The sequence below is a fragment of the Triturus cristatus genome, chromosome 4_1, assembly GCF_964204655.1.
Source record: "Triturus cristatus chromosome 4_1, aTriCri1.1, whole genome shotgun sequence".
Classification (NCBI taxonomy): domain Eukaryota; kingdom Metazoa; phylum Chordata; class Amphibia; order Caudata; family Salamandridae; genus Triturus; species Triturus cristatus.
Window position 1 is genome coordinate 527068775 of NC_140585.1, and position 15408 is coordinate 527084182.

The window sequence follows — 15408 nt, forward strand, 5'->3', positions numbered from 1 at the left end:
TATAGTATAACAGTGGATGCTGGTCCGGCAGGTCTTTGTGCCATTTTGTGTCAACTTGTAGATGTGTCGAGGCCACTATTGCCTTTACATCCAGGGTGTTATCTTACATAGAAAGACGGTACAGTACCATCGTATGGAAGGCACCTGCATGCGCTTGGGCAAACAAAAAGCTTAGAACTCAAGTGTGGGGCACCAAATTTAGTCTATGCACTGATCGCAAGCCACTTATTTATCTTTTAGGAGACAAAGCATATCCTAAGCCTCGTCACAACTTATCATAATATTGTTAAAATTACAAGAATATAATTTTATTGTTAGATATATGGTAGCACCAATGCTAGAGCAGACTGTTTATCCTATTTTCCCATTAAGGAGTACGGTGGATTCCTCAGTGATAAGCTACTTGTTAATTAATGTGTGGTTGCTAGTCTGGTTATTGGGCAAAAGTGATAGATCTAGCTCATAGAGGACATTTACGATCTACTTCTATGAAGAAATCCTTAAAAACCAGCTTTTGGTGGCCCTATATGGACAGAGATGTGAACAAATTTGTAGACGTGTGTCAAGAATGTATCATGTCCAACAAGCACTGGAAGGTGAGGGAAGGCTGCTCATTTCCACGCCTTTGCCTCAGACTCCATGGTCTAAAGTTGCTCTAGATTTCGCTGGACCTATATCGGTTTTGCCGATGGGTCTAAGTACTTAATAGTGCTAATTGACTACTTTTCTAAGTGAATTTACTATGATTTTGTAGCAGAACCCATCACTAGTGTTGTTTGGAAGGTTACCCTGAATAAATAGTAACTGACAATGGTGTCCAGTTAATTTCTGAAAGGATGGAGTCATTTGAAAAAAACAGAGGGGCATCAAACATCACAAAATTGCATTGTACATGCCAAAAGCTAATGGTGCTGTTGAGAGGGTAATCGCCTACTTAAAGAGGGTATCTAAACTGCTATTTCTTGTGGTTAGTCTGTGAAGGATTTTGTACAAAAGGAAAGTATGGGCATATCATAATACCTCTCATACTCCTAATGGAGTTTCTCCATTTCACATTTTACATGGCAGGCAATCTCCCACAGGTTTGCTTACACCTTGGTTTTGGGAACAAATCTGACACATATGTTCAGGAACATGTTAGATCTAGGGTACAAGCTGCACAGGAAAGGATGAAGATGTATCATGATTCCAACAAACATGTGTTCTGTAAAGAAATCAATATTGGTGCTTGGGTCATGTTAAACGATATGAGACCAAGAAAATCTAAGACTGAATTTCAGTTTATTGGGCCCTTCAAAGTTTCTATGGTTGCACGCTCTTCTGTTCAATTGGAGATGGATGTTGGTGGGCAAAAAGAAATCTTGTAACTCTTAATGAATTTCAAAGATCTGATGTAGAGTGAATTACAACCTTATTGTAACTTGTTGCTACCCCCAGCACAGATTGGTTTGGGTGGAAATTTGTCTGCTGGTCACACTCAGTCTTGTACTGCTGTTGACAACCTTTATGACATGTCAGGAGGACGTTTCACTAATAGCAGGCTTTTGCAAGGTTGTTATGTTTCCAGGTCTGACCCTGTACTAGAAACTATGGATTGTGGCAGCAGCAAGTGTAATGCGGAAAGTGATTACACTAGCAGAAGTGGTAGACGGTCTAAGAGACAAGTTTTTTATTTATTTTTTATTTTAGCATGAACAAACATGGTGGCGTTCACATCTACTCGCCTACAACCCTGTGGGCCGGCCTCTTTGTATATGACAATCACTGCTTGTCTCATCGTTTCCCACATCCCGGGGGCCTGGTAACGCCGTCTTATACTGACAATAATTCGCTAGCGCTGTACGTGAATGCCACCCATCATGTCAACTCGTATAGCCTGTTCCCTAAATCGGAGCGCAAAGTTTTCTTCCTGAAGATTCGCCAAACTTATTATCAACACCCTCCCCCCTCCCTCCTTCCACCCTCGAAAGATCCTGTAAGTTGCTCCCTAGGGCTCCCCCTCACACTCAATACCTGTACTGGTCTTCTCCTCCCATAGGTCTGCTTAACCGAACTGGAGTCTAAGAGACAAGTTACCTGATAGAATTTGATGTATAATGCGTATATATTAGGTATGTTTTTTTTTCACCTATTTTCAACTTGTATGCATATATTTTTGTTTGGGTTGTTTTGTTAATATTAAGGGGGGAGATGTGATATCCTCACTATGAGGTCATCCATTCTGTATTATTTGGTCTGCATTCTTATGTGTTGTGTAACCTGTAAGTGCATCTTACAAGCGGGCTCCCATGTTCTGTGTTCCTGCCTTGTAGGACGTTTGGTCCGTGGTCCCTTAGGCAGTTGTCTTTGGAACAGGGGTACCGGGCAGACGCTTGTGGATCGGCTCTTCACTTTGGATCACAAATACTTAAAGAACTAAGTATTGGATTGAAATACTACAGCGTTGTCATTGGATTCATGCACTTTTAACACTGTGTGTTATAAAGAAGTACGGGAGTCCATTAGTTCATGTAAGATACTTCTTTAATGGTAGCTTAGTTCCATCACAGGTGGTCAGGATAACAGGAAGAAGTTAGATAGTACAAGGATAGCCCCACCAGGAGCAAGCTCCATTCAGCTCAGCCTGGGTACACCAACTGCCAAACTCCTCTAGAGAGACACCCAGGCATTCCATGATGTCATGCAACATTCCAACTCCAACAGAGCTGTGCAGTAGAGAAAAGCTAACAAGTAATCTACAACACATCCTCTTCCCTTAGGGAACAAAAGAAGTAAAGTAAGATACCCAATAAACCTTAGGCAAGAAGGTGCAGCAATGAAGTGCACCTATCCTCGGGTGTAATGCACGAGGTAACACAAAACGACTGGCATGAACAGACATATGTTAAAGATCACAAACAACATCACTACACGCCCCATCCCCCTCCCTTAGGGAAAACAATGCATGGCACAGATGAAAAACACAATGCAACAAGAAAGGCGAACACCCACCCATCCTCCCCAAAAGTGGGTACACCCAGGGGAAACACCCTGTAACCAGGTGGATGTAAATACAGACCCTTGGAAGAAAACAACATCTCCAAAAACAACAACAAGGATTAGGCTAGAAGGCATGCTGACTCTTAAGATCCACCAGGAGTAACAAAGAGATCTAAACACAAAACTGCACACTCAAAGTCCTCCAAACATGAAACCCTTGGCCACGAGTTCCATGGAGGCGGACTTCGACTGGAACACAGTGTCAACTAGAAAAGAAGACCCATTGATAGCGCTGGAAATTAGTCAAGCACGCCAAAAACACAGAGTACTAACCCTTGAAAAAAAACAACCTCCCCTAAATAGGGTACACCATAGGGTACACAGACCCAAGAAAACTAGAAGACTAAAATAGAGGCATTGCCTACCCCCACAACCTCCCCAAAGAAATGGGTACACTCTACGTACACAGACAACAACTTAGAGACATTGACAACCTACAAACGCAACCTGAACCACAACCCCTAACTAGTTTACACCTAGAAGGGTACACAGGATACTAACCCCGGAACACCGAAAACTAGATTAGAGGCACAGACTACCCCCACAACCTCCCCGAATAAATGTATATAGACCGAGAAACTACTGACATCAACTACCAGCACAACCTCCCCAAAGAGACAGATACACTGCATGTTAAACACTACGCAAAATAATACGACTACACCTAGGTAGGGTACACCCACAGAGCAGTCACCCTAAAAACTGACATGAGGCATTGACTACCACCCAAAGACAACCTAAGATACACCACAGAGTACTGATCTTGGAAAATAGCTCATAGGCATTGACTACCCAGAAACAACACCACCTCCCCTACGTAGGGTGCTTGCCTAGCGAACTAGTACAGGACATTGACCAGCCAGCAATGACAAAACACCACAGTACACCACAAGTGTACACAACGAGAAAGACACACAACTTGCCTTTAGTAGAATACAGCAGAAGGTACATAGAATAAGGCTAAGCAACAACAACAGACTTCCCCATGACAGGGTAGAGCAAAATAAATACATTAGCCAAAAAACTTTAACCTCCAATCAACACAGTGTTGAGAAATGAATTGATACATTGAGTTCCCCATGGCTCTCACAAGCCAATACAAGCAGTGCTGTGAGAGAAGGCAAGGAGAAATACTAGGCACCGGTGATCGGTCTATCACCCGAGAACTCCACACAAGACCTTCCACAGCTGCCAGCATGCCGTGTAGAACAGTTGAGTCCCTTTCTTTCCCTCAATTCCGCCGTTGAAATTAATGTTCAAAGCTCCATCACCCACTTGTTCACAAGATCTATCACCTTACGTAAATTGCGGAAAGTACTCCCCTTGTATTGTATTGTATATGCTCTTATATAGCGCACTATCACCCTACGGGTATCCTGGCGCTTGACAAAACAGTTGATGAAATTAAGCTGAGAGGAATAGGCAACGACGTAGGCAATCAGGCTACTGGAAAGAGCCAGGTCTTAAGACTCTTTCTGAATTCCATTAAGGAGTCTAGCTGCCTGATCCTCGGAGGGAGCTCGTTCCATATCCGAGCACCAGCCACGCTAAATGCCCTCCCCCCCAGCCTGACACGTTTGAATCTGGGTTGTGACAGCAAATTAGCGTTGGAAGAACGCAGCTGTCTCGGGGGGAGATAGCGTGAGAATCTCTCCTGCAGGGGAATTGGACCCCTCCCATGTGCTGCTTTGTGAATCAGACAGAGAGATTTAAAAAGGATCCTTTCTCTGACTGGCAGCCAGTGGAGCTCGCGCAGCGCCTGAGTGGAAGAGGCGTCGCGTCTGCGATTTAGCGCCAACTTTGCTGCAGCCGACTGTACTCTCTGTAATCCCAGCAGAATATACTGGGGGGCGCCCAGATACAGAGAGTTACAGTAATCCATTCTGCTGAGTACTGTGCTCCTTACAATCAGAGCGCGCATATCCCCTGGCAAGAATGGAAGAATCCTGCGGAGTACCCGTATTAGTCCGAAGCACACACTGGCAGTCTTGTTCGCCTGCGAGTTCAATTGCAGATCATTATCGAACAAGACGCCTAGATTACGAATGGTATTTGATGGAACCAGTGGAGCCTCATCTGGAGCAAGCCTAAACTCCGACTGCAGATGGTGGATCTGGTTTAGTGGTGAGTAGAACAACACCTCGGTCTTGTCACCGTTAAACTGCAGGGAGTTACTTCGCAGCCAATCTGTTGTCAGGCTCATGCAGTTTTGAAATTGCTCCAGAGATACCTCCTGTTTTCCCTCCATCGAAAATACCAATTGTGTGTCATCTGCGTAGTTTATCAGCTCAACCCCAAACGCTTTGATAATTGCAAACAGTGGTTGCAGGTAAATATTAAAGAGAATGGGGCTGATGCTGAAACCCTGTGGTACTCCATAGGTCACGTGGGATTTCTCAGAGGTAAACGACCCCAGTGTCACCACCTGCTGCCTCCCTGTCAGATAAGAGCGGAGCCACTGCAGTGCCGCTCTACTCTTTGACCACTTGTGAATCAGGCCGACCGGGTGATTTTGCCCACGAAACTTTATTGGCAACACGATTAGCAAAAAAACACACCTCGAACAGTCGGCAGATGAGCGTTGTCACGGCAATGATAAACAAAGATGGCCGCCCCCATTTGAGACGTGCCTACGTAACAGCGTACTTGGAACGACTGACGGCAGAGCCAGGACGCAAACACGAAGAACTCAGGATGTTCCACCAACTCACGTGAAGATTCTACGACGTCACCACAATAAGGGAGCAGGTCAAGGGCAGCGGAGCTCCTCCGAAGCAACTGTCACACGCAGCAGGCCACACGCAGCAGGTAGGGCGAATGCGTGCGTTGCTTGGTGAAAGTCGTCTGAAGCAATCAGTGTCCCCCATAAAGCACTGCCCTGCCGCTACTCCAAACACCAGAACAGTTCCACAAGATCGCCGCAGCTGTCGCTAAATCCGCACCGCTACCCCTTGGACATAGCCTGGACGTAGCTATGTAATCACTGTCGGTCACTGCCCAGACTTCGTAGAAAACGCTGACAACAACACTTCCCATTCCACATAGATAAACAAACCGTTGCTGAAGAGACTGTATCAGACGTCTTCTAGAAGACAGCAAGATGACAGCAGGCTCACCATAGACACACACACAGACAGACCAATACAGAGCGTCTGCAAAGTAACTAGGCGAGCTTGAGGGTAGCTGGGCACCGTTGAAAACTCCAGATGACAGCAGACAGATGGGTGACAGTAGACTAAACGCCCAGGCTGCAGGCTGTCCAGATGGTACAGGACACTGGTGGGGCTGACCAGGGCGTTACTTTTGTGTTTCAATTGACGTCTTGAAAGTCCTTAAAATCCTTAGTTCCTTTTCTTTTGGTTCCTTAGTTCCTAGAAGTCCTTACTCCTTAGTGCACACGTCATTCCTTAAGATCGTCGCCAAAATGTTATAAAGAAGTACGGGAGTCCATTAGTTCATGTAAGATACTTCTTTAATGGTAGCTTAGTTCCATCACAGGTGGTCAGGATAACAGGAAGAAGTTAGATAGTACAAGGATAGCCCCACCAGGAGCAAGCTCCATTCAGCTCAGCCTGAGTACACCAACTGCCAAACTCCTCTAGAGAGACACCCAGGCATTCCATGATGTCATGCAACATTCCAACTCCAACAGAGCTGTGCAGTAGAGAAAAGCTAACAAGTAATCTACAACACTGTGCTTCACAGATGCTTGTACTGAGATGCTATGCAGTACAAGTTTGCTAATAAAGTACTTTTGCACAGTCAAGTCAAAACGTCCTTTATTTGTTTTTTTCAGAACCATAAAGTGCTGTATATAATATATTCTTTTGGCCCTTTACAAAATATTCTATTCACAAAAGTTAAAAAGTATTTGTCTTTTCCATAAAATAATTTACATTTGCATCTGCAGTGTTTAACATAAATAGTAAGCACTAATTTCAGCTAAATTCATTTCGTTAAAATGTGTAAAAAAAACTGTCCCTTTTTATAGCCCTTTGGCTATTGTAAATCTGTTTTTCGGGGGAGGTTACTTATTTGTAAGAAAATGTTTACCCCCTTACTTTTGCACAGTTTACCCGACTCTGTGCTTCACTATAATGCCCCCACCGCGTCCGTATTAAACTCACGGCACGCGGAGCTCAAGCTAACTCCTTCTCTTAGCTGAGCACTGGATGGCCAGATCTCAAAAACTAAAAATACCTGCAGACTATTTGAGAGCGTCTCGCAGACACAAAACACGTGAAGAAAACACGGCCAATCCACACTTCGGAATTTTGTATGGTGCACTGGGATTGGCTAGATTATCCACTGTGCTTGTATACATTAGCCATCCACCTACTCCTAGACGACGCCCACGATATATTTAGCTATGGGATTGGTTATTGTGCGACCCGGAAGTGCTAAAATTACACACTAATAACATAAGGTTGCATTCACGGATGGGCCGTGTAAATTATGACAGATGGTCATTATACAACTGAAAGATAGCCTATTTTCCTCCGTGTAAGCCCGTGTCCAGGAACGGGGCATTTACCGCTGAGAAAGTCACTTCTCCCGGTGAGTAGACTTAATGGATACAACCTCAGTGTGTTTTGTGGCGCAGCCTGCCACGGAGAGCCACTCGTCTCATACTTTCGTCACGGACGCGTTATCGTCAGTCTCTTCCTAACATTTCGGTTCAGTCCTCTAGTGCAAGGCTCCTCCCAGTGCTGCTGTCGCGTCGCCGCAGAGTGCGCTGGGCTCCGGTTGACTTGTCTGCTGCTAATACAGTCCACATTGGGCCTCCGCGCCGTCGGAGTCTCTACGAGGAGGGTAAGTGTGACACTCTGCCTTTTGTAGAAGAGTATATGTACAATACAACACTTTTCCAGTTCTGCACCTGCCGTTTCCATGATGGGGCTCTGAAGGCTCCGCATACACTGCTCCGCGGGCAGGAGGGGATGTGCCCTTACGCTGTTGATCCTCGTGGTTTGGTTTAAACCCTCTCTGATGTAAAGGCAGGCGGTTGCAGAGAGTTAGTGATCGACTAGTGTATTATAATTGGTAGTGTGTTTACGGTTCATCCTGGTTGAAACCGCACACAAGTCTGCCCTGTTTTCGAAGTAAACTATTTTGTGAGGCGCGATCACTGAACCAGAAGGGTACGATTAGTTGGTAGCACGCGCAGTTTTGTGTGGTGTGCCTCCTGATTTTATTGGGGATTTGCCCTCGTTGAGGCAAGGAGGATCATGTGCAGCGAATAGTCGTATCTTTTGTTCCAAGTATAAATATCCATGTTTGTATTCATACTTCCCCGCTGTCCTGGTTAGCCAGAGTTTCAGACCAACGTTTTGCAAAATGCGAATGCATTTTAGTTTTTAGAAGTTAATTGTGTGTGTCAAATGCGGAAAGATTCCATTTCACAATTGTTGGCAAGTATTAATTGCCTTGGGAACCAGAAATCTATATTCTACTTTGAGAAGTAGCTTTATTAAGTCGTATTAATTTACTCATTTTGACAATGAAACTTGCAAGAAAACACGGAGACGTTGTGAATCTGATGGATTCAAATTGTACATTCATAACTGTTGTTATAATACAAGTAAGGATGTATTTGCAGCTCCTTAAATACTAATACTGTTTCATGAATAATCAGCTATACTGTACTTTTGAAATGCGTCGTTATGGTAGAGTTGATAGGAATTGTGAGAGTGGGACACTACTACATCGTATTGTACATCATGCAACAAGCGACTACCACAACGAATCTTTAGTTTCAGTATTCCGATAGCTAAAAAATTGATGCAGATGAAAAGGAGGGGGTGGACAAGTGGAACTTTCATGCACGTTTGGAGCCAGTTAGTCGCATTACTTTATTGAAACTTTGGGCACTTGCCTTCGGCGCTTGCTTATACGTTAGAGAGGATTGCCTAGTATGTTGACTGGCGCCGCAGTAGTCAATGGTAGTCTCTTCCTGTCTTTACTTATACTGTGGCGTATGGTTCTATCCACTTGTTGACACCAAAACGCATGTTTACTTTACAGATTGTTGTTCTGTTATGATAACACGCCACAACCCCCCCCATCACAGTCGAGTTTCCACCTTGTCCTGTGTTTTTTCATCCACAACCCCCCTCCACCCATCTGATGAGTTGGTGATATCACATTGATTTCTATGAAATCTCTCGCTTCAATCTCACTGACTGCACAAACAGCCAATTTACACTGCTAGTCCGTGTATACCACCCGCAGTAGAATATTCAGCCCCTGCCGTATACATTGTCCCCTACTATTTCCTATCACTGTGTATGCTGCTGGGACCGGTACGCTCAAGCATGTTGCCTTCAGTGGACAGGCACGAACTTCAAGCCCAGGTGTACGCTATTCTGAGTGCACACTGCATACAAGCCCACGCATACAGTGTTCTCAGTGGACATTGTTTAACACTCCATGTCCTCGTACACCCTCACTCTTAAGTGATAAACATGTGGACGTGATAGTGTTTGTTTGGAGCCTGTCACCCTTGATAAAGGTACCATAGTCGCATCCCATGCCTTCTTGTGCCTTGCGTGGCCCAGAGCACCCCCTTTCTCTGTATATGGCTGTTGTATGATATACATTTTACACCCCTGCCTGCACACCTCTGTCGATTCAGAGTCTCTGTTAACAAGTTGTCATGTGCCTCGTGTGTATGCATGCATATTCGCTTGAAACCTAATGCCATTTCGCATACTGCAATGTTTGGGAGCATGCCAACTCTGTTCTCAACAGTATGCATGACCACGTCAGCCCCATTTCGACTTCCCTGTCGCATTCTGTTTTCATTATTCTGTATGCTGAAATCCCCCGTGCTGTTTCTTGGCTGGTTCGCGTATTGTGTAGACAATACAATTAACGGCATCACGCTTGTGGCGGACGATACTATGTGCTCTCGGAACACCTGTCAGTACTCTTTATTCTGCTTTTTGTTGGGAAGAACTCAGATGATTCCCCGGTACACGGCGGTGCCCATCGTTTGTTCTTGTAAAGCACCGGAAGTGACTGTCACTGCCGGAAGTAACTGTCACTGAAAACAATGTGAGTAATCTTGTATGTACGTTTCAAACGCAAAGATGAGTTTCTAGTACAGATGGCTTGACTCATTTTTGTTTCGAGGGTCTTCTGGCCAAGCCAGTCAGTGTTCTGGCGAAAGTTTTCATTGGCTTTTTCTTCTTCCCCCCTTCAATTCACTTTAAGCATTATTTCGTATTTTGTGAATTCCTAGCTATTCACTGACTAACTTTTCGTTGTTTTAACCTGATATTGCCCTTACCCGTAATAGCCATAGCACCAGTTGTGTCTGTCTGTTTGTTTACAATATCATCGTGAATGATGAGAAGCCTGGTGACTTTGAGTGAAGCTGCTTTTCACTTGGTGCCTGTACTCTGCCGACGTCTGGAATCTCCTTCGTGTGGGTCACGGGCTGCCCGTTTTGTTCTTTGGACTGCCAGTGTGCGGTCCCCCCCGTTGTCTCTACACCCTGGTGGAACTCGGAGTCCCAGGGTGCACCGATCTGTCCAAACTTGCCACAGCTGCCGTGGGGGGAGGCGTGACCAGTGACCATAGCGCTATAAAACGCTGACTCCACTCCCGCAGCGCGGGATGCGCGCGGACCGCTTGCCCGTCTGAGCCCGGGCTGGGCCCGGTTATTGACACTTGGTTCTCAGGGAGTTTGTGCTTTACAGTATCTGTGTGGGCTGCTTGGTATTAGGTACAAAGTTAACCACTACCCATATCTTGCTAGGGCTGTGTATTCCTAGAGGAGTGTTATTATGAGTAAGCGTAAGACATTAGCAGGGCAGGGAGTGGTGGGGACGTTAGATGCTTTTCTGACTAGACCCGAGTCTGCTCTAATGCACGAAATCGCCTTAACAGAACGCAGACTCTCGCTAGAGACCACTGTAGTGATGACACAAGTTTCACCCCTTGTACATGAACATAACATCATCCTTGTGCATACCTCTGTGGGACCTTCTTCATCTGATCCACAAATTGACATAGCTAATGTCAATTCAAATGGAGTTGTGGAATCGAGTAGTGGGTTAAATATACCAAATATAATTACTAGGGGGTTAACAGCGAAAATTGGTCAACCGAGGACCCTCCCGCCACCAGCGAAGAAAAGAAAGGGGCAGGGTACTTCCAGGCAACCCAATACCCGGGTAAAAAGCTCAGGCCGTAAATCAGTGTCTGGGGTGGACGAGTTAAATCATGAGCATGTACCCACATCTACTATTAATACAACAACTAGCGGTCCCTTAGTTTTGGACCGTGGAGAATTTTGGAGCAAGATGGAGGAAACTCTTTTAGCGTTACTGAAGCCCTTAACAATTATGCTATCCAACATGGAAGGGAGATTAGCAAACATAGAAAGCTATATAAATAGTCTTCCCTTGGTATCGACAGGCAAGTGCCATGCTGTATCTAACCACACTCCCTTTTCTCATACAGGAGAGAGTGCACCAAACCACCCACCGAGTATTGTTACGAACGGGTAATTATTTCAACAAGTGATTAATTCTCCATCCCCGCCTAACAATGCAGCGCGTCCCGTACCCTTGGGGTCGGGTATAGTATCCCAGTTGACAAAACAGGTAGAGGTTCCCGCTTCACTCAGAGTGGATTTGTGGGGCAAGCCAACTTAAGATCTGATTCTAACCGGGCTCCATCAGGCATAGATGGTCTTGGGGTGCAGGCCCAATCTAGCACAGGCTCCTCAAAGTACGTACGGGGCAGTACTCTAGGCTCAAAAGTGCTACACCTTCCGCCAAACGCTACACTGTATACCGTGGTGTTGGTGAATGTTCCTCCACTGCCACATGGAGAGGTTGAGCACTGGTCCACCTTGAGAAATAAATCTCTGCACTTCTTGACTGGGAAAACAGGAATAAATACCAGGCTTTTCACTGATTTTAGGATGGCTCAGAGGATTGTTTGGGTTGGAAAATCGAACAAATCCTTGCCTGGTTATTGCGTAGTATTGTCCTTTGCTTCTCAAACCCTGGTCCGATCTATCCTAGATAGGGTGTAACTGGCTGGTTAGAAGCAAGGGGAATAGTGTTGTTGCTCTGTTTTTTTTTTTTTAATCATCCCCTCCCTCCCCCCCCCCCCCCCCCCCCAGTTTTATTTAGTGCCCTAGAGAAGAGGGACTGCTTATGGGTCCCCTACACTATGGTTATGCAGTGCCTTTACATAGTTATTTTGAAGCTCTCAACAATATGGAAGACCTAGATAGACTGAGCAGTCCAATTTTACCCCCTGATTTAGGTGGTGGGCTTGTTGAGGGTCAAGCTGGGGGTTCTGTAGTGAAGTTTATTAGGCCAGTTAGCGCTAATTTAATAGAAACCTCATCCTCTCCACTGACTAGATCAAAGCCATTGGAGAGAGATGATAGTAGAGTGTTTCTGGCATTTCAGTCTGAACCTGACGAGTCTTGTATTAGCCCGCGGGTACCGCCTTGCATTGAACACTTCTTCCCCCCCCAGCTGAGTTGCGAGTAATTAGTTCTGTGCCCACCTCCATAACTTTGACCTGGAATATTACTTCCTGGAACATTGCTGGGCTGCGTGCTAAGATTCAAAATCATGTTTGCTGTGAGTTTATCTAGAACGTTGATATTCTGTGTTTGCAGGAAACATGGTGCATAGAACCAATCCACATCAATGGTTTTAATACATTTAACACCCAGGCGGTAAAGGGTCTGGGGGTAGACCAAAGGGGGGACTTTGTACGTTCATTTCAAAGAGGCTGGTGGTGGATAACCATTTTTCATTCGAGGGACTGTTATTATCATATAATTGAACTATCTTTTACTGCAACCCACTGTCTGATTTTGGTAAATTTTTATAATAATGTTCCAGCGGGGGATCTTAGTACTGTGGTAAAGAACCTGAGTGGGGCTTTGAATGTCGTTTGTAAGATGGGCGCTAAGGATTGTTCAATAATTTTGATGGGGCATTTCAACTGTGCGATGTGTAATCTTCCTGATATTAGACTGTGTGGTTTTGTTAACGATGAAGGGAAGCAAACCACCCATTTCTGTCATTCAACGGTGGGGGAGCTTTTTGATGAGCTTTTGCATCTTTTTGACTTGGGTTCTGCTAATGATCTTTTAACCACCCCTGAACTCGTGCCCTGTACTTTTTAATGGTAGAGGACTCTCCTCCACCATTGATTTTATGTTGGTATCTCGGATTTTTGCAACTAGGGTGCTCTCTTTTAAGGTGGGGGAGATTTCTTTGAGTGACCGTTTTCCTCTCTGCTTAATGATTAATCTGCCTACGCCTAAATGTAACAGGAACAAAATAACTAACTCCGTTATAGGTAGCCTAGAACTGAATAAAACTAATGGTTTCTCTCTGGACCCTGAACAGCCGATCGTCCTGGCCCCCTTCCTTTTTAACTTGTATATGAATGGACTGGTAGATGAGTTGCTCAGATCAGGCCAAGATTTCCCACAAGCCGGTGGTCAATCTTTACCCACCCTTCTTTATGCGGATTTCGCAGTCTTAATGGCGCGCACACAAAATGGCCTACAACGGGTCTTGGACATCTTTAATGCGTTTATGATGGATGATTTAGGATTAGGTATTAACATCTCTAAGACCTTTGTCATGAGTTGCGGCCAAGGCGGTCAGAGGGGTAGGGTTAGGGATATGTTCTTGGATGGTATGAAGATGGCACCAACCAAATCCTTTACATATCTCGGCATCCTATTTAATCATAACGACTCGTGGTCTCAAACGATATCTACAAAAAAACTTGCGTTTATTAGAACAACCAGTGCCCTTGCCACCTTCGCAATTTGTAAATTTTATGCGTCATTAAGGAAAGTATGGATACTGCCTCTGTTAAAATTTCAAGGTCTTAGACAATGTTGCGCAGCCCTCATTCGACTCCAGTTTGTGGAGAACTAACATATTGCCTGGAGGATAGCATGTACCCGAAGAAAGCGCTCCAGCATAGGAAAAGTATATTTGTTGATTTTCAATAGTTGGGCTCTTATTTTTCATTGTCGGTGGTTTTAATTGGATAACATTTTACAGTTTTTCTGAATTTGTAATGTTTGTCTTATGTTTATATCCCAGTGTAACCTGCGTACTCCACAATGGAATTTTAATGTTTGTTTTATGTGCTTTTATGATTGTTATATGAGCAGTCGAATAAAGCTTTCAATAAAAAAATGAGTGAAGCACATAAAAAGTAGGCTGCCAGTCGGTAGACTGATAGCAATCAACCCTGAAGACTTTCTGTTTGAGCAAGCGGAGGTTTTTCAAAGTTTTGCTTCTGGGTTGGAAACGCTCTATTCTCTCATTTTCGATTTGTAGTGCATCTGGAGCTCAATTCTTTGTTGTATTTCACAGTGGAAACGTCATTTGTGGAGTTAGGCTAAAACGTTCTTTTGGAGGAATGAAGGCGGTCAATCTAGATGGCCTTCAAAGAGGGTCTAACCTAACCGTAAATGTAAGTCCGTATAGGACTGGGCGAAGGGCAGTAGATTTTTTCCTGTGGTGATTTGCGTCCTTTGCTACCTGTGAAACTAGAGATCAAGCACACCGAAATAGGATATAGCTTAATCCTGGTGTGGATACACAGGGGTTAAGCCGTCTTGATCTGATGAGGGAACCCCCAGTCTGCAGGTGATGGAATTTGAGTTGATCCTGTGGCTGGACTCCTGATTGTGAAGGTAGAGGTTTAACTCTTGAATAAATGGTGGAACCCTGTGGTATATTGCTGGTATATTGCTGCTGACATGCTGACATGCTGACATGATGAGATTAAGGTTGGTGTAGACATTATCTATGTGAATCAAGAGGAAACAGGAGTTCCATTTAGCTCCATATCTACTGCCCTTCGCCCAGTCCTATACGGACTTACATTTACGGTTAGGTTAGACCCTCTTTGAAGGCCATCTAGATTGACCGCCTTCATTCCTCCAAAAGAACGTTTTAGCCTAACTCCACAAATGACGTTTCCACTGTGAAATACAACAAAGAATTGAGCTCCAGATGCACTACAAATCGCGACCCTAGTGTCTGTTTTGGGTCTCCGAGGAGATGGTGGGAGTGTGTGCATCATCCTCAATATAGCCAGAACTACTTCAGTGTCAGCTGCAAATTTTCTTTTGAGGCTGTCTGCAAGAAGCCCCATGAAGGTTTTGCCTGTGAGGTGAAAACAGCACAAGTGAAGTTTCCACAAGTGTAGTTGGAGGTTGTCTGAGCTCAATGGTATATTTGTAACGTGAGGATCAGGATCATAATAATCTGTCTTGTGAGAGTGGCCTGCAGAATTGTTTAGGTGTGCAGTGGATTCAGCTCTGCTTACTTCTGGGTTGCATAATTCAGAAAACAT

At 44.7% G+C, this 15408-nt stretch overlaps 1 protein-coding gene across 6 annotated transcripts in view; it reads left to right on the top strand.

The window, feature by feature from the left end:
* The first annotated feature begins 7432 nt into the window (after positions 1-7432).
* Positions 7433-15408, top strand: part of STK38L (serine/threonine kinase 38 like) — a 492424-nt gene continuing 484448 nt past the window's right edge. For 2 of the 6 annotated variants that reach the window (XM_085652800.1, XM_085652798.1), the window contains exon 1: positions 7762-7851. The gene's annotated coding sequence lies outside the window, so the exon portion shown is untranslated. The other 4 variants (XM_085652796.1, XM_085652799.1, XM_085652802.1 and 1 more) reach the window with 4 other exon arrangements.